This window comes from Falco punctatus (assembly GCF_963210335.1).
Source record: "Falco punctatus genome assembly, chromosome: 11".
NCBI classification, from domain to species: Eukaryota; Metazoa; Chordata; class Aves; order Falconiformes; family Falconidae; genus Falco; species Falco punctatus.
This window is the reverse complement of record NC_137591.1, coordinates 8,202,288-8,230,198: the sequence shown is the minus strand read 5'-3', so window position 1 is coordinate 8,230,198 and position 27,911 is coordinate 8,202,288.

Genomic DNA, 27,911 nt, shown 5'->3' with positions numbered 1-27,911 from the left:
CTTTCAAGAGCAGGAGAATTTTCACTTTACTTTGATGAATCTTTTCTTTCTTCCCTGATTTTAATGAAATGCAGGAACTTTATAACTCCTAAAAGTTGATAACAGCTGGCATCCTTTTGCTTTCACGCTTCACATCTTTTCATTCTTAAAAGCCTTGCCAATCTTGTTTTGACCCTTCAACTCTATACTTCCTTCTGTCTGTTGATGCAGTGAATGGTTTACCACCACAGAAGAATAGACATGTAAGAGATCATTTGCCATATAACAAACTTTGAAACTTAACATTTCTTTCCAGTTCTGTATAGAATACAGTTATTTCCCAAACATACAACTTCATATTGGCTAGGCTGGAATAAACAAACCAGCCTCCTGTACTCTCCTGTGAAGATTTTCAAAGGCTCTCCAGCACTCAAATCAGAAATCACATTGATTTTCAGTAAATCCTTATTCATAATTCCTCTTAAAGCATTTCAGAAAACCTCCTGCCTCAAGACTCAGAGAACATATGTAGTGCAATGTTAGGGACATGAAATTGGAGATGATGCTGAAAAATTTTAATATTTGCTATACCAACAGCATGCTGACATAAATACCCAACATAAATTTCTCTGTAGAAAGATATAGGCTTACAGGGCTATAGCTTTGCTAAAATGTCCTGCTCATTACCATGAAATCTATTGATACATTTTCATTACATAGAGCTGTCTTCGCCTTCACTGGAAAGATCCAGAAATCATAAAATTTTTTTCCTTTAATTTCACAATACAAGGCCTTTAGCTAGGATGACAATTTTGGTCTGTAAGACCGTAAATATTTGTCTATTCAAAGGCAGCATTTATCTTACAAAGGCACACATACCAGTTTTGCCTCTGACAAGTTCCTTGTTTATTTATTACTCTAATAACAAATAGACTGTCATCCCTGCTGGGCCTCAAAGATGAACTAAATCTGCTGACACAACTGATTGGGAACGGCTGCAAATTATTTTATTAAAAACTGTGCAATAGCAGATTCACGGTGGGGAGAATGTTTAAATCATAATTCTGTTAGTGTCCTATATATTCCATAGTTAACAACATTCAAAGAAACTAGAGGCACTTTTGTAACCCTCATGTTTATACTGCAGCATTTGATTTTCATTTTGTCCAAACAGGAGAGAAGCGGTGAAGGGGAGACAGATTTCTTTTGTGTTGAGTGCTCTGTGTGCACACACACCAAGAGCGAAGCACAGCATCTTAATTAGATGGGTCCAGAGGCTCCAGCAGACAAGGGAGAGTGACAGTCACTGGACATGCTTGATAGCTCTCTCTAAAGCAGTGCAGAGACTTTCTGGGAAAAGCAAGACAGATCCATACATCTCCAATTTTGGAGAGCTGAACCAGCCATAGCATGACAGGAAAGGACTAGAAGTAGGTGAGTAAAAGATCCTCTGCGCAGTAGTTGATAACAGTTCTAAGACACATTATGCCTTACCAGGTCACAAGCAGTGCTGGCCTCAAGTCTATTCAGCCTCTTGGACAGAGTGGACACTGGGGAGGAACCACATCCCTGACAGTGCTGCCTGACTCCAGAGCCACGGGTCTGAGGCAGGGCAACCAGCAGAGACCCACCCCACTACTTACTGATTACCAAGGCCCTGGCAATTACATACCAACAAATATAAGAAAAATTACCAAGTAATAGTTCTACTTAGCAGTATCATTCAAAGTAGCAGGAGGGAGAGACGGATGCACCACACTGAGCCTTGTAAGGGTGGCTGCCTGAATCAAAACTGGCAACACCTGTGCAGAACAAGAGCAAAGCGAGGAGAGGATTGTGCATCAGAAGAGTATCTCTGACCAGAGAGATTTACTGGGATAAACCATTCACAATCAAGGAGGAGCTTAAAGGCACAAATAATCATTAACTTCACTGAAAACGCTTTTATAGTCAAGTCATCTGTGTACTTGCAGGGAACTCAGCTGGAAATCTCTGTGTCACCATCTTTCTTAAATTTATAGTGATACCAGTGGTACTCGTCTGCATAGAGGGGAATAACGTGATACCGACCTCCTGGTCACCTTTTCCTCCCTGTATTTATTGGCTTCGATGCTGGACAGATTCTCAACCTGCACTCTTTACTGTAACAGATGTTATAGTCACTTGGTCATGTGGTTTGAGGCATTTCCAAGGAAACCTCTCAGCAATTATTTCTGGAGATGGAAAGCAGTCTTTTAGCATGTCTTAGTATCTATTCCACATACTTTATATTATAACAATTTATTCTGCAATGTGATTACATGTTGGCATAGACTCTGATTAGGGCTTTAAACAGGAACTAACAGCAGTTATGTTGAATATGTTTTTCATCTGATGATGCACAATACCATTGATTGGATGTAGATTATATTCAGCATTAACTCCAGCTATATAAAAATATCACAAAGGAAAGTCTATCTCATGGCACAGAATACCCTTTAATTGCATGGATGATCAGTATATGTTGCGACTTCTGCTTTTTTTAAAAACCCTGTACACAAGAAAAGTCATGCCTGTAAGAGAAACATTAATCCAAGTAATTACCAAGCATTGTTTACTTTTCCTCATAAATTCTGTGGTTTCTTCATTTTCACCCAGGCTGTATCATAAAGCTGAAGTGATGGGGGGGCGGGGAAAGCTGGATATGTCATCCAAAGATAAAAGTTTAAAGTTCATCATGTTAGGATTCAGGAAGTGTATTAACTGTTTCTTGCTGACTGCAGTTGCATTGCAAATCTCTGATAATTTTATTTTTTTTCATTATACCCCTTGAACCTCATATCTTCACTGCACTTTATACTTTTGCCATCCTACCATCTCAGAGCATCTTTAACAGATCTGTACCCCTTGGAGATGAGAAAAGTACTAAATGTCCAATTTATTTGTCCGTATCATGGAGCTTGCGGCAAAACAGAACTGAATAAGGACAGGTCTTTAAGTTAATGTCTTTATCGTTGGAAGCAACTGCTGTTGGCTTTCAGAGCTGAGATAGGAGGCTGGGAAGGTATGTTTCAAAATCTCAGTCCAGATTTGATAGGATGTACATTACAAAAAAAGTGAAGAAACTAACAGCGATGTCACTACAAATTTAAGAAAAACAAATTTAAGCGATGCAGAGATTTCCAGCTAAGTTCTCTGCATACCCAAAAAGGAAGAAAATGCTGAAAAGGTAAGTATTAAAAAGTAGGTTCAAATTCAGTCCTTCATCAGCATCCTCAAAGACGATAAGGATTTGCAGCTGTGGAATGAAGGTAGTGGAATCATGGTATGTCTTTGAGAAGTTTTTGGACGAGGTTCTACTTCCTTTATTCCCCTATTGGACAATTTACTCTTCCTACATTTGACAGAAAATGAAGGAGACAAAAAGTTAGAAGGAGAGGTAGGGAAGAGCTCACCTAGTAGGGACAGCGCTTAGTGAGGGACACAGGGAGCACCTGGATCAATTTTATGAGAAATACAAAGAGGAGTTTCTGTTTCCACTGTAATTTACCTACAGCCAGTGATGAAGCCTGCATCTTCCCTCAAGCCAGGTCTAGGACAGAAACTTGTACCTCTGCTGTGTCATATGTAATGTCACTTAAGTCTTTCTTTTCCTTTTTTTTTTTTTTTTTTTACATTCTTGAGTAATTTAAAGTTCTAACATAGTCTTGCCTTATTGTGCCACACCTATAATTTTGCTAATTATATTGTGGGTCATGTGTCCACCCGGAGGGCCATATCAACAAACCTTTTTACTTTAATTTAGGCCTTACAAAACACAAGTTGGGGAACACATCTTTGGTAGATGGAAAATAATGATTATCAATTCTTTTAGAGAATACTCCCATGTTACTAAGTCATGTTACCTTCTGCAAGTAGAATCAGTTTCAGACAGTTGTAGGAATCAAAACTAAAATAATTTTAAATGCATTTAAATAGGCACCATCCCACCTAAAATAAACACGGCCATGAATAACTACAATGGTAAACAATATGGTCATCATGCATGTAGAGTCATTTAACTGTGAGACAATACCTTATATCAACAAGGTTCACTGCCCTCTGTTGAGAAGACACCTACTGGTTTGCTAATTGTAGCTTCCTTTGCTAAAAAACATGACTCTTTCTCACACTTATTGCTTCAACGTCTGCTTGAAATAGCAGAAATTCCTGCTTTACCTCCACTTTGTCCCCATTTTTAATCTTGTTCACATGATTTGGTTATCAATTACATAAAAATTCCCCTAAGAACCTGCATACCAGCAAAAAGTGACTCAAATGCACTAGCAAGAAAGACAGACATGAGGCAGCACCCCTGGTATACTTACCAGTTCAGAGCCAAGGGGAGTCTTACAACCACTAAGATGACAACTGGTTCTTTAGCTTTGGTTTTGCTTGGATTCTAAGATCATTAACTTCATTTCACATAAAACCAAACTGTCAGATTGTTTGATAATAATATAAATGTTACACTGATCAAGCACCGTAACAAAAAATGTACATTAAAAGCATAGGTTAGCTTAAAACAGATACTCCTTAACTAAAATGTCTTCCTTTGCATTGGATTTAAAGGGGCTGCAAGCAAGGAAGGGTTTAGCATCATACCCCTCTGTTTTACGAAATGTTACTGCTTATTGATTTACTCTACCTTAGGCTGTAAAATTTCAGATCAAGCCAGTCAATGGGGAAAAAAAAACCAAACTAAAAAAAAAAAAGTTCATGTCTTATGAGAAAGTTTCTTTTCATCCTCAGCTCCTGTAAAATACTGGTGGTGTTATTTTTTCACTTATAAGTAGTTCTCTCCTGACAATTACACACAGTGAAAAGACAGCAAAATCAAACAAATAAATGGGTGGAGAAAAGGAAGGAGGAGAAGATACAGTTATGGTATTGGAAAACATTTCCACTCATATACAGGAGGCTACAGGTAAGCCAGGTTTTAAGTGAAGTCTATTTGGGTCATGATTTCTGCAGAGAAAACTATCAAATGAATATGCAGCAACAGAACAAGAGGAGGGAGTCCAAGCCTTCCCAAAACTATGCCTAATGTATTAGAAAAACTAATGGTTGATGAACAGTTAGCTGAAAGGAAGACAGAACCTTTTCAGACAAAGTTTAATGCTGAAGCATTAGAGATAAAGGTTTCAATTTTCATTCGTGGCATTGTGTCCACTCATAGTAACGTGGTCAATGGACCAGAAGGGAATTATTTCATTGAGTTTTAACACAAGGCAGAGAAATACCTTTGAAATTTTTATATGCATCTCATCCAAGGTAATAAAAAAGCAAAAATGCAGTAGAAGAACAGAAGAACTTGATGTACCTATCAAGAATAGCTCAAGTGGGTTATTATGGATAGGGTTCTACAAGGATTTTAACTATCATAGACAGTAAGCATGGACAGACAATTGCAGAAACATGCAGACACTACCAGGATGCTATTAGTAAGAGTAGGAAGAAAGAGACCGATACAATACCCACCACAGAAGAAATAAAAGCACCATCAAAATAACATGAGAAGCTGCATTTACTCTGTTGATACAAGCCCTTGTTCAGACGCTGAAAGCTGCCGCTTCCCTGACAGCAGAATGCATTTCTAATCCTAGAGCAGGCTACACTGGCAGGTTTTCAAGTGACAACTGAGAGTATTAATCTACAGAAGTAAGGAGGTCAAAAGTCAGTGAATTTTTTGCATACTTTAGTTCATGTTTGTATGTTTTATTTTGCCTATTTGAACTATAATAAGCACACAGAAGACCACCTAAAATGATCCTCAGTACTACACTGACCAACAGTTTTTTATAAAATTATGTCTTTATATTGATAATATTCAGAGCAGAACAGATCACCAAAGACCACATGATCTCTCTGCTTCTTACAGTCACAACACTTAAAGGATGTCATTTTTTTTCCTAATAAAAACTTATCTAATAACTCTGGCTCCAATATATCACCTTGTTATTTATATATCATGCCTAATACCATAGTGCTTTGGGGCCCTGTTCATGATAGCCCTAATCATCCACTGTGACAAGCAGGCTTCTGTTTGGACTTGGATTTATTGCTGTAGTTTGTTGGTTACCTAAAGATTAAATTGCCCTCCTGTTTAAATAAGAGGCCTCAAATTCATGCTCTATATTGTAGTAGAGAGCTAACTGTTGGATCTGTTGCTCTTTGACACCTTCTCTTCATTTATCAGCCACAGACTTTGAATTTAATCATGTCCATTTTCTGCTTGCTCTTTCCTGATCCATAGGAGAGGTTTTTTCAACTGACTGCATGATCAAAACTTTAATAGGGACTCTGGATAATTTATATGCAAAATTTTAAGAGCTATCACATGTCCTGAGGTTCATCTGTAGAAACATGTATACTGCAAAGAATTAGCAGTCCATAGAGTATGAAGGTAGACACCCATGGCTAAAAAAGTCTGGAAAATAATCTGTGTGACAGGACACAAGAATTCAGACATGAATACCATTTCATAAATGGTACAGATTACACTGAATTAGAGACACATACCAAACTCAGAAGAATTTTAGAAAGCTGCAAAAGAAAACAGTCTGGTGTGTGAATTAATTATCTGACCTCTGCTTTGAATATGTCATATCCGAGGCATTTCATTTTATTAAAAGACTGTATAATCATGAATATAATCACAAATGCAATGTTTAAGAAAATCTGATTTCAACCTTTGTACTTAGGTCACACATCAAGTAACTCAGTTTTACTCTCTGCTTAATGTGATTCATATACAAAACTGTTACACAAAATCATAAAGCATGGAGGAACAAACTCTTCCAAAGGGACAACAACTTTTCAACCAAAGCATTTAAACCAAAATGGGTGGGGTCACTAATCACAACACAATGCCAAATTACTTAATTAGACATAGAAATGCTGAGATTTTGTAGGACTAGATTATGGCATGCATGATGAAATTGTGTCGCTCTGGTGGCAACACTGGAAGCAGTAAGACTTTTTTAAAACAGTTAATTGCTTGTACTGAGATACCTTTGAAAGCATATACTTGGCCCACTCCAGTAGACATGTAAGAACATCCCTGGAAATCACAGAAACTCTGACTTTAGTTTTGCCATATGTGTACTCAGATGATCATTCATGCACATTTGCAATCGGTTAAAGTATCTTCACCATTTTAGTGGAGTAAGTATCAGGCTATGTAGTACAAGACAGCAGGCACTGCTAGGAATATATTGTGCTGGATGAATAAGACTAATATTAATAATGGGCTAATAGTTCTCCTCTCCTTACTTGCATGAACACTTCTTTAAATATTTTTGTTTAGAGACATTGCTTATACAAAGTTCGTTTGTGCCTGTCTTTCAAAGGTTTGCATTGCATTCTGAAAAGAGTTATTCTCTATACTCAGCATTTTATATTTATAAACACACTTCACAAAGCTTTTGTTAAAGATCACCTGCACCTATTATAAGTCTGTAGGAGCACACTGTTTATGAACTTAAAATAACCGGAACACACCAGGGTGGTTTCCATTTGAACAGCATATGGTAGCTACCTGGATATACTGCAGTGCTATGGATCATTTGCTACGATTAATAGAGGTAGCCAAAGTAAAGAAAGTGCAATTAGTATAAATATGCCTTTTAAGGTTTTGCCCCAAATTGGATTGAAATGAAGATTTGAGATATTCCCCAAAAAATTGCATTTTGAAAGGAGTGAAACATGACATTTCCCAGATTAACTGGGAAACATCCTTAGGAACAGGCAACATGAAAGGGACAAGAATGGCCCTTGGTCCTGTTCAGTGTCATTCTGCTCAGTGCTTTCATAGCCTTCTGCTTTAGGACAGGTTGTCTGGGATTCTAGAGAGCCACGAGCCATCTCTTTCTTTGCTTGGCCCCAAAGTAAAATTCAAGGTAAAGTCATCTATATTAAAAAGCTGCCTTCCAACTGCAAGCTCGGAGCATCTCAAAGGACTCCAGGACCCAAGTTGCAGGTCATACCTCCAGCAGGCTGCCTTCCTAAGCAGAGCTGTCACACTCTCTGCTGTGGGGCTAGGCTGGGGATTAAGCAAAGGTCCCCATGATGTTCACATGCCTGACATTGCAGGAGGGCACCTGGAAGCCCTGCAAGGCTGCACTAGAGCTGCAGGCCCTGGAAACACTAGCATCTCTAACCTTGCAACAGCCCCACTGTGTGGGGACTGCTTAGATCAATCCCAATGTGGGCTGCTCAGGTCAACCCCAAAAGCTGTAACCATATTTCCAGAGTACATGATTCCAGGACAAGTCAAGAATTAAAGCACGGATTTGTAGGCTTTGAATGCCTGCTCTGCATAAGGGAGCCCACGAACCTTAAGAGACCCTGGTCTGAGGTGCAGCTGCCATGGCTTTCACAGCTTCAGAGCAGCAAGCCTAGAGCTGCAGAACCTGAAAGCACCTTCAAGACCTGGGCAGCTCACTCATATACTAAATACAAGGTATTTTCATTAGGCATGGCTGCTGGGCCACTTCACCTGAGAGCTGCACCGAGAATGGTGGGGGAATTTTCTCCCCCCCACTTTTCCAGCCTGGAGTAAGAAGACAAGCTTGTTCAGGCAGCAAACATGATTCCCCAGTCCTCTGTGAGGAAGCATTTTGAAAATAGGGAACTAAATGCCTACTTTACGACTTTAATGTTCAAACATCATGATGAAAAATAGAAGCAACGTTACCTCCTGCAGAGGCAAGACAGAAATAAATCAGGGGAGTAATTTACTTCAAAGGTCTCTATGTTTACCTCTCCCTGTCTCGTAACTGGGACACCAATCTTACTGACTGAAACCAAGAATGTAGTCAAGGGAAAAATATCCCCAAAGTGCCTGAAATAGTCTAAATGAATGTAAAGTCTGATGGGTTTAGAATTGGTTCTGACAGTTTTGTATTACATGACAGTTTTAGATGTTAATTTTCAATTTTGTTTGTATTTCTTGTCACAGTTAGGACCAAATTCTCCCTAAGCCAGACCCTTATTGGCAGCATGCCTCTGATCTGTTGGAAACCAATGACAACTGGTGCTGGACAGGATGTTTCCCTCTTTCATGAAAAGGCACAACTTAGAGCACAGCACTTGCCACAGACCCAGATGGCACACTTCATGCCAAAATCTCTAGATAATCTGCACCAGGGAAGAGAGCAATCACAATATAGCACGTGGATCTGTGAGCCACGTTTGGGTAGCTGGCTGTACTTGTTCTCTCACTTCCCCTTCCTGAGTCCTGTAGTGATTCATGCAAACTGCTATGTTTTGCCTTACCCAAAATGCAACAGGCTATTTTAAGTTGTTATATTTATTTCAGATTAAGAAAACAATAAATCAAGAGGGAGGCAAAGGGTTTTTGTAAGTGAACACTCAATTGCCATGTTGTCCTGGTTTCAGCTGGGATAGAGTTAATTCTCTTAGTAGCTGTTACAATGGTGTGTTTTGAATTTAGTATGAAAATAATGCTGAACACACTTTTGGTTGTTGCTAAGTAATGCTTGCTCTAAATCAAGGATTTTTCAAGTTTCCCGTGCTCTGCCAGTGAGCAGGTGCACAAGAAGCCAGGAGGAAGCACAGCCAGGACAGCTGACCCGAACTAGCCAAAGGGATATTCCATAGCACAGGATGTCATGCTGAGTATATAAACTGGGGGGAGCTGCCCGGGAGCTGCGATTGCTGCTCGGGGACTGGCTAGGAATCAGTCAGCAGGTGGTGAGCAATTGTATTGTGCATCACTTGGGGTTTTTTTCCTTTGGGTTTTACTCCTTTCTCCTCCTTTTCACTACAATTGTTATTACCTCTATTAAGTTTTCTTTTATTTCAATTACTATACTGTTCTTATCTCAACCCACAAGTTCTACCTTTTTTTCTGATTCTCTTCCCTATCCAGCTGGGGGCAGGGAGGGGAGTGAGCAAGCGGATGTGTGGTACTTAGTTGCCACCTGGGGTTAAACTGTGATACGTGTAAGAGAAAAAGACAACTCTAAAATGCAATAAAAAGGACTTAGAGAGATTGCCTGTTGCTTGTTAAGCACGGCAAATTTTAACAGTTTGCTTTTCTCAAAATACATGATTTTTCAACAATGAAGTTTGATAGAATCCTAAAACATCCAGAAGTGTTCTGCCTGCATTCCCTGCTTATGTCCACCATACACAATTATTGTCTGGCTCTGCAAGACATAACGTTTAAAGATTTCAAAGTGCAGTGCACAGAAAAATGAGACTTAAGAATGACATCATCAAACACACCACAAAATGAGGCAGAAATACTAAAGGATTCCCCGGAGCAAGCACAAGTCCTGCTGAGAATGTTCCTGCTGGGGGTCCCTAATTAATGTACCCATTTTCCACCTGTCACACAGCAGAATTAAACTCACTGCATCTCTGCTTTAATTCTCCACTTAATCAATAATTCAGATAACAGATCCAAAGTCCTGTAGATTCTGTGTATTGATCTTCTCCCACCCTCAATTTGCCAGTTGTCTCCACTAACTTTGAGCAGTATTTTACTGAAAGTCCATTTAATTTAAAATGTAATCACTTTGCCGATGCTGAACTGCTTGCCGGTTTCATTAGTCTTCGGAAAACTTTCCCAAAATATGGAGGTGTGTAAACACATTAAGTATCACTTAGAAACAGAAATCAGCATTGTTTGATTTCTTCTCTGCCAATAAAATTTCATCTATGCAGATACACAGACAAAAATTCTATACTTCAACTACTAGTCTTTTCCAACTTTACTAGAATTAGGCTAAAACTTTTTACTCTTTTTTTTTTTCTTCCTCCATTACAACTTAAAACATTTTTTGCAGACTGGAAAAAAGTTTTACTTATTTATAATGTTTTAATAGAAAAGGTTTGTAACCTTTTGTAAAAAAAAATTCTACCCTTATTCTGCTGAGACAGCCTCTATCTTTTCCAGCACCGTAAAGATAGATCTCCAAGTCTCATGAGGTTTCACAGTAATTAATGCAAACCATTTAAATCTGATTCTGAAACCTGAATGAACTAAACAATGGAAGGCAAATTACTTTTTGCTGTTTTACATCTTTTCAATTCCTCGGCAAGGGTCAGAGCTGACACAGGGAAGATTAAATAGCATACTGCACAAAACGACCCTTATCACTCCCTTTCTGGAAAATTTGTTTTCTATGTATGTAAAAGGTATATAATGCTCTTGACTAAGAAGATACATGGGCATCATTACTATGTTTATACCGAGTGAATAGAAATAGATCAGGAGATGCTCAGTTATTGGCAGAGAGATAGCAGAAGAAAGTTATTAAAATACAGAGAAAGTACTGTTAGTAGCATCCAATGCAAGACAGATCCCTGCATTGTTTTTCTGAAGATAAAATTCACTGAAAAAAACTTAGAAAAGTAAGTTTCTGATAGCTGTAAAGTCAGGCATCAGTTAGGATACTAAGCCAGCTGTATTCAGTTTCTAAAGCTTAAAGTTTGACTAAGGCAGTGGCATAGTGATGCATTTTCCAGAAAAAATAGTGTCCAGCACAGTGCCTTTTCTGCATGTCTGTGGTAGGGAAAAGGCTAATATGGGAAGACTGAAAATTCTACTACTGGGTCAACTCCTTTCATTCCCCCAGCAAGGGCAAAGAGATTTTTCATCTGTGTACTAGCTTTGAAGTATTACTAAGTAATAACTTTTTGCCTTAGTGTACCAGGTTAGTACATCATCAGCAGTCTATTACCTTAGAAGTAACATGGGAATAACTTCAAGCACTTCTATAAAAAAGTGGAAGAGATTTAGAAAGGCTTAATAACCTGGTCAAAGCTCATCCAGCTGGCCTGACTGCCAGTTGTACCCAAGACTTTATGAATACTTAAAAAACCAGTGGATAGCCATACAGGAATCATATCAACCACTGATTTGTTTCTGCTTTGAAATATTTAGGTAAATTAAGAGTCTCCAAATTCAGGTCTTCTGATATCCTAGGCTGCTTTAAAACTGTATTAGAAGTGATTTTAGAGCCATTAATGGTTAGCTTTGGAAATTAACAATAGACTTGCATTAGAAGAAAGGACTAGATTTTTATTATATTTTCCATTATTTGAAAAGGAGTTAGAAAATTATTCATTTCCTGGGAAAAAAATCTGGAATTAAATAATCAAACGTATTATAAATGGCTGCAAGATAATAAGGAAATGGGTTACACCCAACAAAGATTTTGTCAGGAAGTAGTCTTGCCAAGAAAACATCATTTATTTGTTAATGAGGTAATAGCCTTTGTGGGTAAGGAAGGAACAGTTAACATTGTACTTTGAATCTAATAATGTTTGCCATAAGATCTTATATGATAGTCTAACAAAGGGCTAGGGAAACATAGCATAAATGAAACTGCTGCAGGTTAGATACACAACTGTTTGGATCATCATCATACTTGAAGAGAAATTATGTGTAGTTTTTCCATACTCAGGCAAATCACTGCATGGTTTCTGCAAAGGATTTGTCCTGAGTGTTGCTCTGCTCAATTCTCTAACAGTACAATCACAGGACACGTAGCTATCACCTTCAGATGACAAGAAACTTGGATGACTGCCAGTTTATTGGAAAACAGAAACAGATTTCAAAATGATTGTGACAAACAGGAGAAATGTTCAGAAAAATGGGATGAATAGTGTGATATATTGTACCTAGGAATAACCACGTGTAGACATACACAGTATAAAATCACTGGTTATTTAAGCAAAGTTAAGCCCTGTCTCAGAAAACAGTCAGAAGTTAAAATTATTTAAGAGCTGAAGATGGATGAGCAGTACCATGCTGCTCCAAAAAAGTCAGTCATTGCATAGGAACATACAAAATCAGGCCTGTAAAGACCATCCCACAATCATTCCACTCTCTCAGATGGTATACTGTCACCATCTGCTTCAGAAAGCTGCAAACAGGAATCCATAGCAGAGCCCACTGGGTCACAAGGTCAAAGAGCAAACTCAAAAATGTGACCAGTTAAAAAAAGATTGAAAGAATTCTGATTGTTTGATGCTGAAGAAGAGGTACTTGAGAAGGGATGCAAGTACTTAAAAGACATTTCTGTGTTAAAAAAATAAAAAAAGAAATTATGCTAACAGGAAAGAAACAATTTACACGCCACATGCCTGAGAACAGAACAAGACATACTCAGCTAATGCACTAAGAAGTAGTCAAGTTAGACCAAGAGAAAACACACTAGCAAAAAGGGCAACAGAAAGGGCAATGTAGCATTGGAATATGGTTCTTAGGGCAGGATGTCAGGTCTTTAAGAACAGGATTGACAAAGCCTGCCAACAATGAGGGGCTGGGGCTGAGGGGTAGGCTGAAGCCTATCCCAATGCCCCTGCTGCGCTGCTGGGGAAGCACAGTTACATCTCAGCCTGACATCATGCAGTCAAGAGAAATGGACACCCACATATAATATTCATACTGCCCATACAACATTTGCCCAAGATCTCCCTGCCCAGCAACAGAAAGATTTTTATGAAATACATTAGTGGTCTTTCCCTGCCTTGCAAACTTCTGCCTTCCTGAATTTGGAAAATGTGGTTTTACATCGGAATTTCTGAGTCAGTGAGTAATTCCAGCTCAACTATCAATGAGACAATGACAAAAATGGATGGGATTATTGCTTGTAGATACATGGCTATGCACAAACTACAGGACCTGGGAGCCCATCCCAGTTTCTTAGTCCAAATCAATATTTCATTCACCCCCTGACTCAATGCAAACCAGAGGACAAATACTATTTCCTCACCTTATGCATGCTGTAGTCTCCATGGCGAAGGAATACAGGCGTACAAGCCAGGGAGAAACTGCGTTGCCATCCTAGCAACAGGCTAAACATGTAGATAGCCAATATATAACAAATAATGCCTGAGTTTTCAAACTCAGATCACTGTCCGGGATCATGCTATGATATTTTTGCAGAAGCCTCTGGACCTGGCTTTTGGATCCACCATTTTGTTGCAGTAACCATCTTAATGCATTGCCCAGATGATCTCTATACCCAAGGTCTCAGTGATTAGCTACAACAAATCTAAATCAATCAGTAGTCAATCAGTAGTTTGATTCCATGCAGTTACCACTACAGGGAAAAGGAAGGAAAGGAAGGAAAGGAAGGAAAGGAAGGAAAGGAAGGAAAGGAAGGAAAGGAAGGAAAGGAAGGAAAGGAAGGAAAGGAAGGAAAGGAAGGAAAGGAAGGAAAGGAAGGAAAGGAAGGAAAGGAAGGAAAGGAAGGAAAGGAAGGAAAGGAAGGAAAGGAAGGAAAGGAAGGAAAGGAAGGAGTAACGGACAGCTGACTCAATAACTGTGCTGTTCTAGTCATTTTCTGTGGGTTCAGTGCTAAATGACTTGGTCTTGAGGAGAACTTATTTCACTGAGCTGGAACATACCCACTTCTGTTTTGCGGTCTAGGAGACAGCAAAAAAACCCTACCCTGACAGTATTTATTAGCAATGAGACACATAGCACTAGTGGGGGAGAAGTCCCGCAGAAGCCATGTCTATTCTGCAGCTGGACTGAAGAAAAAAGCATTTCACTCACAAAAATTGTCAGTCATTTACTATTCAAACAGAAAAAAATCATAATATATTAACTATATTTGTAAACCCTGCAAAGTCTCAGTTGCATTGATTTATACCAGCAAATCCACTGTTTAAGTCATTTATTCAAACGCTGTGAGAACACTTCATTCTTAAAGAAATGCACAGGATGTGACAAATACTTAAAATTTCTCAGTTCCTGTCAAACAACTGACTTATCTGTTAGACCCACTAAAAATGCTACAGTAGGATTCATGCAACCTACTTTGTAATACCGATTTAGTAAGGCATTTTGGATAGGTAAACAGAGGAATCCATGGAGGTGCTGAATCAACAGTCCTTGACAATGCAACGATGTTAGCTCATGTGGCACGCTACAGACTGCAGTAGCATAGACTTCCCTCGAGATCCTTCCTGTATATACTAAATGCCTATTTGTGCAAGAGGAGCTCACTCTTAACAGCCTCCATATAAAGACTACAAAGTTTGGTTTGTCCTGATTAGATTTTTGTCATGTAACCATTTATTATTGAATATAAGGATGAAAAAAATTTCACAGTGCAAGTCTTCTTAGACTGTAGTCTATCCTGCAATAATGCAGGACTCCTGACAAGACATTCTAGTTGCAGACTATATCAGAACAAGCCTTGAAAACAATACCTTCAAGCAATGGTAGCAATAAGTTCTTTCTATTTCAATAAAAGCTTTCTATCTCAAGATCCTAAAGAGCTTTTTAAATATTAATCGAGCCTCTAAGGAGCCCTAGAGATGCTAAAACACTGCAGTCAATGATCAATTAAACCATACACAGTTTATCCAGTTTATAGATAAGGCATGACACAAGTGCAGAAATACCAAAATTTGCTCTGCACAGAGCCAGCTCTCCTAAATGGATGGGAGCCACTTCACCATCTGAAACATCATCCACTTTAGTGTGTCCCACGATAACTGTACTATCCAGGTTTGTCCATTTATCCTAGGCATCCAAACCCCTATTAGAGGAGAAATGACTACTACTTTGGTTTTATCATAGATGAGTAAGTGAGGTACAGGGAGATAAACGATTTGCCCAAGGTCACACAACAGGCCTGTAGCAGAGAATAAGGTATTGCTCAGTATTCCTGTTTCTTCTCAATAGTCCAAATAGTCCTTCTTTCTCTCTCTTTTTTTTTTTTTTAACATTTCTTTTTTAGCATAGTCCAGAGGGTATTGAATCAGTCTGAATGATGTTTTATCCTGGCAACACAGGGATATTTTTTTTTTAATAGCTTTGACGTATGCAATGAGTAAAACATTCTGTACTTGTAGCATTATTTATCCTCTAGCCTTAACTGCAGTGTTCAAAAACTAACACCGACTGCACCTTTCAGAGCACATGCAAGGGTAGCATGTTATTTGTCAAAGCTCACAAAGGCATTGCTGATAGTGCAAGCTTTGTTCATGAGACAGAAAGCTCTTCCCGCTTTTATGCTGCAAATTTCTGGGCAATGTCAATACCAGTTTAAGAGGTCTCCCACTCTCTAGGCTCCTTCTGTCATGTGTTGACATCTTCTAGGAATCAGCAGATTTTATGCCTCTATTCAGTTCACTTGACCTGCCTCTAAATATGTTCCCAGCATCTGAAAAGCCATTCCCCACACAAACATATGATGAAGTCCAGATCAATAACACAGGATAAAAACAAACAAGCTAACTAAGGCAAGTCTAAAGTCTTAAAGAGCTATCCACAGATGCTGCTATCTGGACTGTTCAATATGATGTTCAGAATTGCACACAGCAGGATTTCATTTGCTACAAATAGCTTTGCACCAGCAGCATCTTCAATAATTTTATCATGCAGCGTTCCCTAGATAGAGCAATATTTCATTTAATAAACAGCAAATTAAAATAGCAAATATAGTGAAAGAAAAAGCATGAATAGATTTGCTTCAGAATTTTAAACAGAACATTGATTTTTTTTAATTTTATTTTTTAGTATTTCTGTAGTTGCTCATAAGGTCACCTTCATGACAATTCCAACAGGGGTTTATCTTGTAGTGCTCACTCTGACATACAGCCTGATGATTTATTATTGCTTAGTTCTTGATACTGTTCACTGCACAATCCAATCTAAGAGAGACACATATTTCTCAATTCAGGGACTTCTTTTATTTTATGAAAAATCAGCTTGGTGCTTTGTGGTAAAAACTGGACTTGGCATTTGATCTTTATTTTTAAAACTATTTCTTTCTATTCTGTGTTCCTCTGCTGTATCTTTGATGTATGCCAGGACGATTTTTACATTCTTTTCCTTTGCTGTTCTTTGCTCACCCTATTTTATTGTGGCTACACCCAAAAGAAAAATATGCCACAGTGGCAGTTTTTTCCAGCCACTCTTATCTAGATTTCCGTTTCATAGTAGTAGGTGACATGGTGATAGATTTCATAGGTTTTCTCTCCTCATTTGGGAGAAGGAATATAATTATGCAAAGGAGGGTTAGACGGACAGTAGAAATATATCACTATTAACCCACCAGAACACATGCAGATTCACTGTGGTTATGTGCTTAGAGAGGAAAAAAACCTTCATATGCTAGACAAGGTTTTTTTCTCCCTTTGTATTAATATCAATTCAAGGGTAAGTCAACAATTCTCATCATGTCATTTCTGTGTCTATGGTCTTATGATATGGTGCTATTTAAACTCTGCTCGGCTGCAAAGCTGTCTCCAGTATTCCATTCCCATAGACTGCCTAAGCCATTTGGTATCATTAACCCTCCTGGACCAGGCTGCCCGCTATTCAGCTACATTCCTTTAAGTCTGCCAGTCATTAGCTGGTACGTTAAGTAGCTAATGGTGCTCTCACAATATCTGCTGCATCATGCAGGTGCAACAGAATAAACATTTTTTTCCACTGGTGCTTTGTCCTAAATCATTAAGGACCCCAATCCTGCAAAGATTTATGTATGTGAATAAGTTTACTCACATGAGCAATCCTGTTTCAACCCTCTTAAACACATGCTTGTAGGGTCAGAGTCTCGATGATCAAACTCACTATCAGTTACGCGGCTAAAAGCCTTTTTAAGGAAATGTAAAACAGCATCAGAAAATACCAAAAAGCACTTTCTGCTCTGTATTTCTTTTTATGGAGAAATATTTACAGAAGTATTTTTTTCAAGAACAAAGATTAATAGTCACACCTGCTATTCTATGACCTCATTACTTTCCCACTAATTGATCAGTATATAAAAAATACATATCAAGGCCGTATGAATATTCCCCAACTAACTGGCTGCTGGTAAGGGAGATTAACTTAGGATATGTAAATTATTAAAGCCATAAACTGCTTCTGGAGCTTCCTCACTCTCCTGGGTCAGGTTGGGGAATCAGCTGGCTGTCCCTGGTGGGGCTGAGCTAGAGCAAGGTTAAGTAAGCAACCCTTGTTGCTGTTTCTGCATCTATTAGACACCTTTGCTGACTCTCTGGCGCCAAGAAGTCAGGCACCACCCTCAACACTCAGAGAAGCACAGGAGGTTGCAAATGGTAAATTTAATACCACGACAGGAGGTGCCATTTACAGTCCCAAAGAATAAGTCTCCCCCTCTTCTCTTTCATGCTCATATAAACAAATTGAGGCTGATGCAATTTTGAATCCTGTTGTCCTATTTTATTTTTAAATATGTAATTTCTTCTTTTTTTTAGCATCTATGCAGGATAAAATTAAAGGATTTTTGTACACAACTGATGGCTCAACTGCAATGAGGATTTGTACTTTATGAAATCATTAAAGCAGTGATGAATACAAGAAAAAAAACTAGCAAAAATTTGGTACTTACTAGTAACAAACAACTTAAAAGAAAGGGAGATTAAGTTGCCTGTACAACCAAGCATTACACAGTGTATTCCTTATCTTAGTTTAAAAGAAAAGCAAAATTTATCTCAGAAAAGACTATGAAATATTTGTATGTTTGCCTGTTTTGCTATACCTACTGTGACATACCTTGGCTTCTTTCATTCTTAGAACAATGTGTTAAAAAGGTTAAAAGAATGTCTTTTTTTTTTTAAGTGACATATTACTAGGCACTGTTTGTAAGAATAAAATGTCTAGTGAAAACTGCTGCCTTATCAATTCAAGCCATTCCACATTTATGATGCTAGAACAATGCAAGAAGGCATCTTTTGTATGATCAGAAATGAAAAAAAAAATTAATATTTACAGTCCACATTGAAAAGAAATTGCAAATCAATATTTTTACAGAGGCTGTTTAAGATTAATGTAAATTGGAAAAATGTAAGGCAGGGAAAATACACGGCTTCTAACACCAGATACAGAGAACAAAACCGATCACATCTGAGGAAGACTGACACATTTTCATAGATTTTTGGGGATCCAGGGACCACATCTATTCCTCAGACCAGTTTCCCACATAATGTTGGCCAGAGAATTTCACTCAGTGACTTCTGAATCATGCCCAGTCATGTGATGTTGAGCTATATAATCACTTTTAGAAGGATACCAGTGCTAGCTTTAACTGATTAGAGAATGTATCTTATTTCCAGGCAAACTCTTGTAGTTATATCCAGTTACTCTCACTGTTAAAATAAATCGGGCAGCAGTGGCAAAAGAAGAGCCCTGGCAGCTCTAAGTGACAGCATAGATGGCAGAAATGGGAAAGAAGAGAAATGGAAGAAAATAGGCCAAAAATGCATGTAGAATTAGTATACCAGAGGACTGGGCCAGCACATTAGCAGGAAACATCAAGTATTTCTCTTGTCAGCATAAATATCTGAGACATTTCAGTCATAAATTACATGGTCCATGACAGGCCACAGGGTCCTAGCTTCTGTTCCGTATTGTATTACAGCACATCCATTAGCATTGAGTTAGATTTATCAGCAAAACTGTTAAGCCTACAAGATGAGACAGACCATCTGACCACTGCTACTGTGGAAGAGAGAAAATGCAACCTGGTGCGGTTTCAGTGTAGTATCTTACAAAAAGCAGACTCAGGGCTGTGCTCTTCAGATGCAGGCATTCAAACAGTAAATAATTAAATACAACATTGATTCAAATAAGGAAGAAGGGAGAATCTAAGGACACAAGAAATGTTTAGCTCTAGTAGCTTGCAGACAAACTTCCCAGTGGAGGCAAGGGGAACAGTAAAGGCATGCAACCTTCCAGTCAGCTCAGCGTTGCAGAGCACACATACCTTGGGCATAGGTTATGATGACAGGCTTCTAGCTAGCTGTACAGCCTTACTAACTTCACCTGACTCCATCTACACTTTAGCCATGTCAAGCTCTGCTTCTATGCATGAAAGGCAAATTTAATCCTTATTTTTTTCCTTTTTGTTCACAGCTAAAATGCAAGATTCATCACTGTTTCCCTATTAGTGTAAGCAAAGAAGGCCTGCATTTGACTGTCTTTGACACATCACAAAAACATGGAACGTTCATTAAAAATTTATGGCAACATCAAACATTCTGTTTTACTTTCAATGTTGTCACATAATCCAAATAAAACAGTGATTTAGCCATATCTGTTAAAATTATTTGTCACTGCTGTGTCCTTCCTGTATCACTACTGACACACCAATACGTAAGCCAGTGAAGTCAGTCTCCACGGGATCTGTCTCTTTTGGGAGAGTTTTAAGCACACTCCTGCAGGAATCTGTAGCTGCCACTTAGACTGGGCTCTATATTATTTAAGCTTTCCATTAAAAAAATGAAAAGAACTCTTAAGTAATGCATTAGTGTTATTCTTATCTGAAGAAAGCTTGTGGGACTAAGTGAAAAGATAAAGGAAATAACAGAGACATGTGGCTGTGCTAATGTTAATATTTGATTAGAAATATTCCAAACAAGATGTCAAGATAAATTCAGTTCTTGTTATCAACACACACCCAGCTCATCGAAGCTGAAGTAGTATATTCAGATATACAGTTTAGAAGTAATATGAAAATAGTTTGTATTCATAAAATGAAGACAGTCTAAAAAAAACAAACAAACAAAACAACCCCCTAACCCTTCTAATGTAATCCTCTGAATTAATTAGCAAGGACAAGAACTACTGGAATCAAATTTGTACCTGTTCTTCCATTATTACATGTTGCTTAATTTAGAACAACACTTTGTGCAACATCAAACCACTTGACTTTGCCTTCCCAAAGTCTTAAATTAAATAATTAAAGTGTCTGAAGTCCTCATACTTAACACATTTTCAATTCTCTCTTTGACCACAGTTGCCACAGGCATAATCTCCTGAAATTTAAGTGGTACGACAGCACTGTTCTCTGCTACATCACGTCAGCTTGCTCCTGTTTTCCTATAGTTTTATGTATTCATTTGTTAATTGTAATTGTTTCTGTACAGGACTTGTCTATTGCAGCAGAGAAGAAAACAGAATCTAAAAAAATAACCTGCCTCAGGTTGTAAGTCACCATGATGGTGTCAATATTGCCATTGTCGACAATGACATGCAAGGAGAAAATGGAGAAAGAAAGGCATACAATTAAGTTTAAGCTGATGGCATGATACCCAGAAGCAATTGTCAGAGAGAGAAACAAGAAGATGGAATTGGATGCAGACCAGTCAGAAGCAGAGAAATAGAGCTGCGTCTCAGTTGTGTAAAGATAGCAGGTGAAATTATACAACTGGAGGAGATCATCCAGAGAGAAAGCAGATAAAAAAAAAAAGTGGTAAAATAATTCAAGAAGAAAAATGGGGAGAAGAAGAAACTAAAGAAGAAAAGAGTTGCTAAGTACGGTCAGGAAAAACAAACATTAATAAATAAAAAAAAACATAATAAAGACATAACAAATATATACATACTGCCAAGGGAAGTTGTGATGTTGAGAAGAGTTAAGAACTAAGCAGAAAGATCAGGAAGGCTGGATATGGAAGTCTGGCCAAGAAGTGGTTGCTTGAGACCTCAGTAAAAGTCCACCAGAACTCAACCCTGAGCCAGGATGTAACTGCAGGGAGAAAAAATTTAGAAAAAGAGTTCCTAGCTCTGCCATGGCCTTCTCAAAAGATACCTTAGTGGGAGTTAGGTTAGTGGGTAGATCGGAGGATTCACCTGTTCCCTCTTGAACTCCCCAGTTACACAACTGAAATAGTAATTTTTTCCTGCATGGTAGCTTTGCATAAATTAGGAGAGGAGGCGGTGAATAATGAAGCCATATAAAGATGTGTGAAAGCATTTCAAGAAGAGAGAATGGTCAAGGGTACATTTCTTGATGATGGGTACAGAAGTCAGAAGCATCCAGAGATCAGGAAGAAGGGGAAGGAAAGACATACAGCCAAGGCAGAGGGCAGAGGGGCTAGAGAGAATCCTCAGGAGCATCTAGCACAGACAAGGATCATTAGTGGTTTAAATAAGCCATGTTACTATGCATCTGTTAGGATTATCTATGTAGTCACCCTTTTATCATCCTCTCCCCTTATATATATATATATTTCCTGTGCTTTTTAAGGTATCTTCCATTAAAATCACTATTACTGTAATTTCAGGTATTTGCCCTTATTTCAAGATGTCTGCATGCCATCTTCTTTAACTGCTCTATCAAAGGTGTTTCACAGCAGAGTCTTAGGGCAAAAAGAGAGAGATCAGAAGTGGGAATCAAATGCCACTATAACCAATAAAGCTTAATTAGACAGTATCTATTATCTTATGATCCATGAGGTTGCCTGTAATAATTCAGTCAGTGAAACAAAGTGCACATTAGATTATTTCTTTCCATGAGAAAGCAGCCTTTCATAATATTTAAACAGCATTATGGCTCAACACTAATAAATTAATACAACACTTACAAATATAGCCGTACAGGAATCCAAAATGTAAACCACTGAATGGTTTGTGATGTATGTGCTTCAGCTTGCCTCAAAGCAGGACTGGCCTTTCTTAAGAAAGAAAGAAAGAAAAAGAAAACAAAAACAAAACACAAACACAACAAAAAAACTGACCTTGGTTTTGCTGAGGGAAATCATTGACAAGATTTTGTGGGGAAAAGATAGACTGGTGAAACACAAATGCTTTTTATATTAAGACATGTCAAGTTACATCAGGCATAGTTTTGGACTATGCAACTGTATTTTGTCTCAGGCATTTGCTAAGCTTAACAGGCTGAAATAGACAACAGTAGAGTTGTTAAGATTTATTCATTATTTTCTTCAAAATGTGTGTGTTTGTTTTTTGTGAGCAAGGGGATGATTTTTCCATCCTGAGAAACAGTGAAAAAGATGGTATTTTTCAGTGCAAGCTAGGAGATGGAAATTAATGAAAGATACTTGTAAATCATTCATCAGCCTTGGCAGTGCCAGGCATTTTACGTTTCAATACCTCCATGGTTATAAGAACTGCATAAGGTAAGTTTATAGAAGCCAGACTATTTCCTCATCAAATGTATCACGGATTTACTGAGAGAAGGATATTCATCCCTTCCATCTCCTGATTAGCAAAGATCCAACCATTGTAGCAGCTCTCCTCTGAAATGTTTCTGGCATGCTGACAGACTTTTTTTTTTTTTTTTCCCTGACACTATTGCATCCTAATGAGCAAGACTCCCGCCTGCTGTAAGTGCTGTTTCTCTCGCTTACCAGGCAAGGTTTTGTGCACATGTACATGACTCTTCTGAGAATAAATTGTGAACACTGTGTTTTCCATGTACAAGTACTTCATTTTTGAGGCACTGCATCTCCTCAGTGGAGACATTCAGCTTATTCCTAAGGCAGCAGGCTACTGGTTGTCACATTATGTTTCAATCTTAGATGACAGCACATTTTTCAAGTGTCCCTGCATTTACCTTAAAGTTTCCTCTCTTGACAAAGTTGCTCCTAAACAAGCATGAAAATGTCAGCTAAGGGATGATCCCTTCTTTCAAAAGCCCTTACTAGGTCTTTGTTTTCTCTGATCTTTTCCCCTTTTTCTTCTCGGGGCAGGGGCGTGTAAGTTGGCCCCACCAGCCTGGTATATGCTGTCCTTCACATCTTGATTGAGTACGCTCCTTCTCCCTGCTTGCTTTCCTTCATGCTTCTCTGCTTATTTAATAAAGAAACTGTGCCCTAACCCTACAGAACTTATTTATGTTTGAACATAGAAAACTCAAAAGAAAAGGGATAGCGGTCAAACTGAATAGAAGGCACTTCTCATCATGCCCTTAAACAAGATGGATTTAGGACTATAGCAAAGACATCAAGAACATTACTTCAAAGCAGAAACCCTCAAATAACAAAATCCTATTCAGTTTGTGGTGACTTCACCTCACTGACTGACTGGTAGATATTTACTATTACAGCAGGAAGATGATGAGAGGCAACTACGAGATCCTTAGACGCAGGTCTGGCTGATAACTACAGCTGTGTCCAGCTTTAAACCAGAAGTTATTACACTTTCAGATGTATAACGGTACAGCATGTGTTTCAGAAACAAAACACTGTTACAATTCAGTCACCACATAGGTTATGCACTTGAAGCCTAAGCAGACGTTCACTTTAAAGTCTCTCTCCAACCCAGCTATTTACTTTTAATTCCATTGCCACTGTTTTTTTTCTGGGCCAGCAGAGGTATCACTTACCCAAGGACTGTGTTTCTGAAGTGCTGATGTAATTATAAATATGAAATATAGTAACTGTGCTGCAAACATCAACCCACACCTGTTGAAACATCAAAAAAGAGAAAGACCTCCTCAGCATTCTTTCCCAAACTCTCCCATTTGGGAAACAGACTCACCAGAAACATAGCTACAGGTGACACCTTCAGGACATACAGGTAGTCTTCTTCAAACTTGGGTAAAACACACAAACTCTCTAGAATTAGGGCTCAAGACTGGCTCAAACTTTGGCTAGGGCTCAAAGTATTTTGGAGACTAGTTTTCATAGGTTTGCCACATTATGTTTTTGTAATTTTTTCCTGCAGCCATGTTAAGCAATCAGAGGATCTCTTTCCTATTGATTACCATTACTATTGCTGATAGTTCCTGTAAGGGAAGTCACAGAGTGTGGTATAGGCATCATTTCTATACAGTAGCCTTAAAAGTTATCTTTTAAGAGTGCTAAGGATATGCCCTATGGATACTGGTACCTGCAAAAAGATTGGGATGTGATATGGAAAAGGAATGTGAAAGACTATTTCATAAAACCTGATGTCGCTTGCCAATATCAACATTTAGAAAGTAAATTAAATTTTTAAGAAAACATCTATTTTGGTAGAAGTACAACAAAAATGTGAAGAAGCAGAAACACTTCTCATTTGGCTATAAGTGGTGTGTTAGAAGTCTGAAGACTCACTTATCGTAGTTACAGCGTATTCCATAAACATGATTGTGCCCTAATGATACCACTGTCCTTTAGCAAAGCCCTAGGGCCACACAAAGTATTCAATGCCATGGACAGCAGCTAATGTTTTGCACACTGCCTAAGGCCTAAATAGGCCTTTCATATACAGGCCAGATGTTCACTCTTTCTTAGGCCAGCTTAAGGCTAGAACAAACCTTTTCAACCAGGGTTTATCAGAGTTTCTAAATTACATACTGGGAAGAAATTTAATTGGTTTAATTAAGAAAGTTTATTTCATGGTAATTCAGCTTTGTTATGCTGCAAGACTTAATGTGTCCTCTGGTAGGAGTGATTTGTTATAAATATTCATAGCAACCCTCTTCCCACCCAAGTCAAAAAAAAAAAAAAAAAAAAAAAAAGAACACCACCAAAAAAAACCCCCACCACATTATTAAAGTATATAGTTGCAGATTAAAAAAAAAACTTCAAAAGTCTGGAACATAACTGATGAAATCTCCTCACAGTAGCATCTTATTTAAGTCAGGATACTTGTACAGTTCACACAGTGCTCACAGATTCTCTCCACTCAGAACAGGAATGTCAAAAGCAACAAGGTGACATCTTGGCTGCTTTCTGCCCGTGAAGTCTTAAGACATTACTTCTTTCCACCAATCGCTGTGGGTTGCTGAGGTTTTGGGCTGATTTTTTTCCAAAGTAGCATAAGAAACAAACCATTTTAATTATTGTTGTTATTATTATTATTCACAACAAATACCTTAAAGCTGATTTAATGTGTTTTGAAGTTGGCCCTGCTTGATTGAGATGCTTAACAACACACATTACTGCAGCACACACCCAGGGTTAGAAAAGCACTGTAAATTAGAGGCCTTTCTACCTGTTAAGGTCATGATTTAATCCTTCACACTTAACAGACACCATGACTTAGCTAAAAATCCAAGTTCACAGGCATCAGTCACTACCATAATAGGCCTGCAGGTCAGGCAAGACAACAGGAGGAAAACTAATGTTGATTCAGTTAGGTTCTTCTGAGACACGGGCATCCTTCACACTGTTCTTTTTTTGCCCCTCATCACTAATCATTACCAAAGTGAGGAAACTGTGAGGGAAGTTCATATGTTGAATGTATAGCTCTCTAGTTGCAGCACAGATCTATACAGATCAATAGTGGGTTGATTCTTTCAGCAGCAAATTTAGCACAGGCAAATGGTGCCCACTGACAGCACTGATGTCCTCTGCTCATAACAAGTACTGCACTGGGAGACCAGAACAATTGCTGCCTATCTTGTCTTATCACTGTATCCCCAAGCCTACCAAAACTGTAGGCATCAGACAATAGTTTTGCCCTGTAAATCAGAATTAGAGGGAAGCGTGCAAGAATGTAGACCAGCTATCACAGGACAAATCTCTCAACCTTTATCATCTTTATCAGATTTTGTGTTAGACTAATCCACAAAACCCACATGCAGGAGACTGTCTCCAATTTGCTAGCTGCTGTTCAGGTAGAAACAGACTTCCAAAATGAACAGGTAATCTAAAAACCACAAGAAAAAGTGGGAAGAAAGAGGCATGCCAGAGTGTTATACACTGAAGAGGGTAAGTATTTTTAATCAGAACAAACCAAAGTTCTCAGCTTTTCTTATTATTTCACTCTATTTACTAGTGGTTTTCTTCATTGAAAAAAAAAACCAGCCAAGTAGTACTCAAGGCTTTCCAAAAATCTTATGAGCCAGTCTCAGCATGACTCTGAAAGTCATTTATTCTGTGGGTCTCAATTTGGCCCTGAGATAGAGGGAGGGTTTTTCTCCACACATATTATGCAGATTTGCATGATTTCCTCAAGGCTTATAAAAACTGCAGCTCTCAGATATGACAAAACACACAGGTATCTTTTCAAATACTTCTTTTCAAATAGTTTTACATTTCTGGGAAGTTAAGCAAGGAAAAAACACCAGGATTATTCACTAGGATCTACAGTGATAACTGAAGTTAGGAGTCACACTGAACAAACAAAAACAGAAAAAAAATCTTTGTGCTCCCAAGTCTGTTTTGGCTTGTATGATTTGCAGCAGCCCAGGCACAAGCCTCAATTCTGTATCTGAGGTGGGGGCTGACGTAGCATCAGATAACATGAAAAGACCCTTTTGCACTATTTTAATTTATTTTAATCTGCTTTCTCATATGGAAAAAAAAATGTATCTGTAGGAATTACAGCACAAGTATCTACAAAAGGGTTATTTTTAGCATCCATCTTTATAGGAAAGGCCCTGGGCCAGCCTCACTAATATGTATGGCCAAAAGAGACTCAGAATGAAGCCCGAGAACAATTGTATTTTAAAGGATGTGTGCATTTCTTTTCTTCTCTGTTAATGTTACACTGTGCAGAACAGTTTATAACCCAGTCCCTAGAAAAGCTGCAATGCTTTCAGGAATTCATGCCAAAAACAAAGGAAAGAAAGAAAATGAAAAAAAAAAGAAAAAAGAAAAAAAACCTCAACCAACCAAACAAAAAAACCCACCCAACCACCACTCTTTAGCAGGCAGGTCAACTTTTTCCCAGCTGGTTAAATTAGGAAAGTGATGAGTCTTCCCTAGGTTACTAAAAAACATAAATGAAGGATCTTGACAATACCTCTCTGCCAAATCATAGCAAGAAAAACAAATCCATTTACAAAAAGACTGGATTGATACACATAGTATTTTATTTTCAGTTCCCATATGGCTATATGGGTATTTTAGGCAACAAGAAGGTGGAATTAATATCCTTTAATACTGCAAGGGACGTGTTTCAGAATAAGCAGTATTATCCATCTATTCCTTTTATATCAAAACAAAAAGGATTTTTAAAAAAACCACAAAGCTGAATCTTATTGTCAGAGACTGGAGGAATCAGGAATATGCAGCTGACACTGCCGCTAGGGAAGAAACAGTCTACCTCCTTAGCTGGCCTACCAGCATTTCAAAGTTAGGTAAATGCTGTGAAGGTTAGAAAAGTGTAGTTTCCTTCTACAAACAAAATATGCCAGCCTGTCACAGCATTACAGACAATAGATGGCTGTGTGACTACTTACTCTTTATCTGATCTTCTCCAGTTCATGACA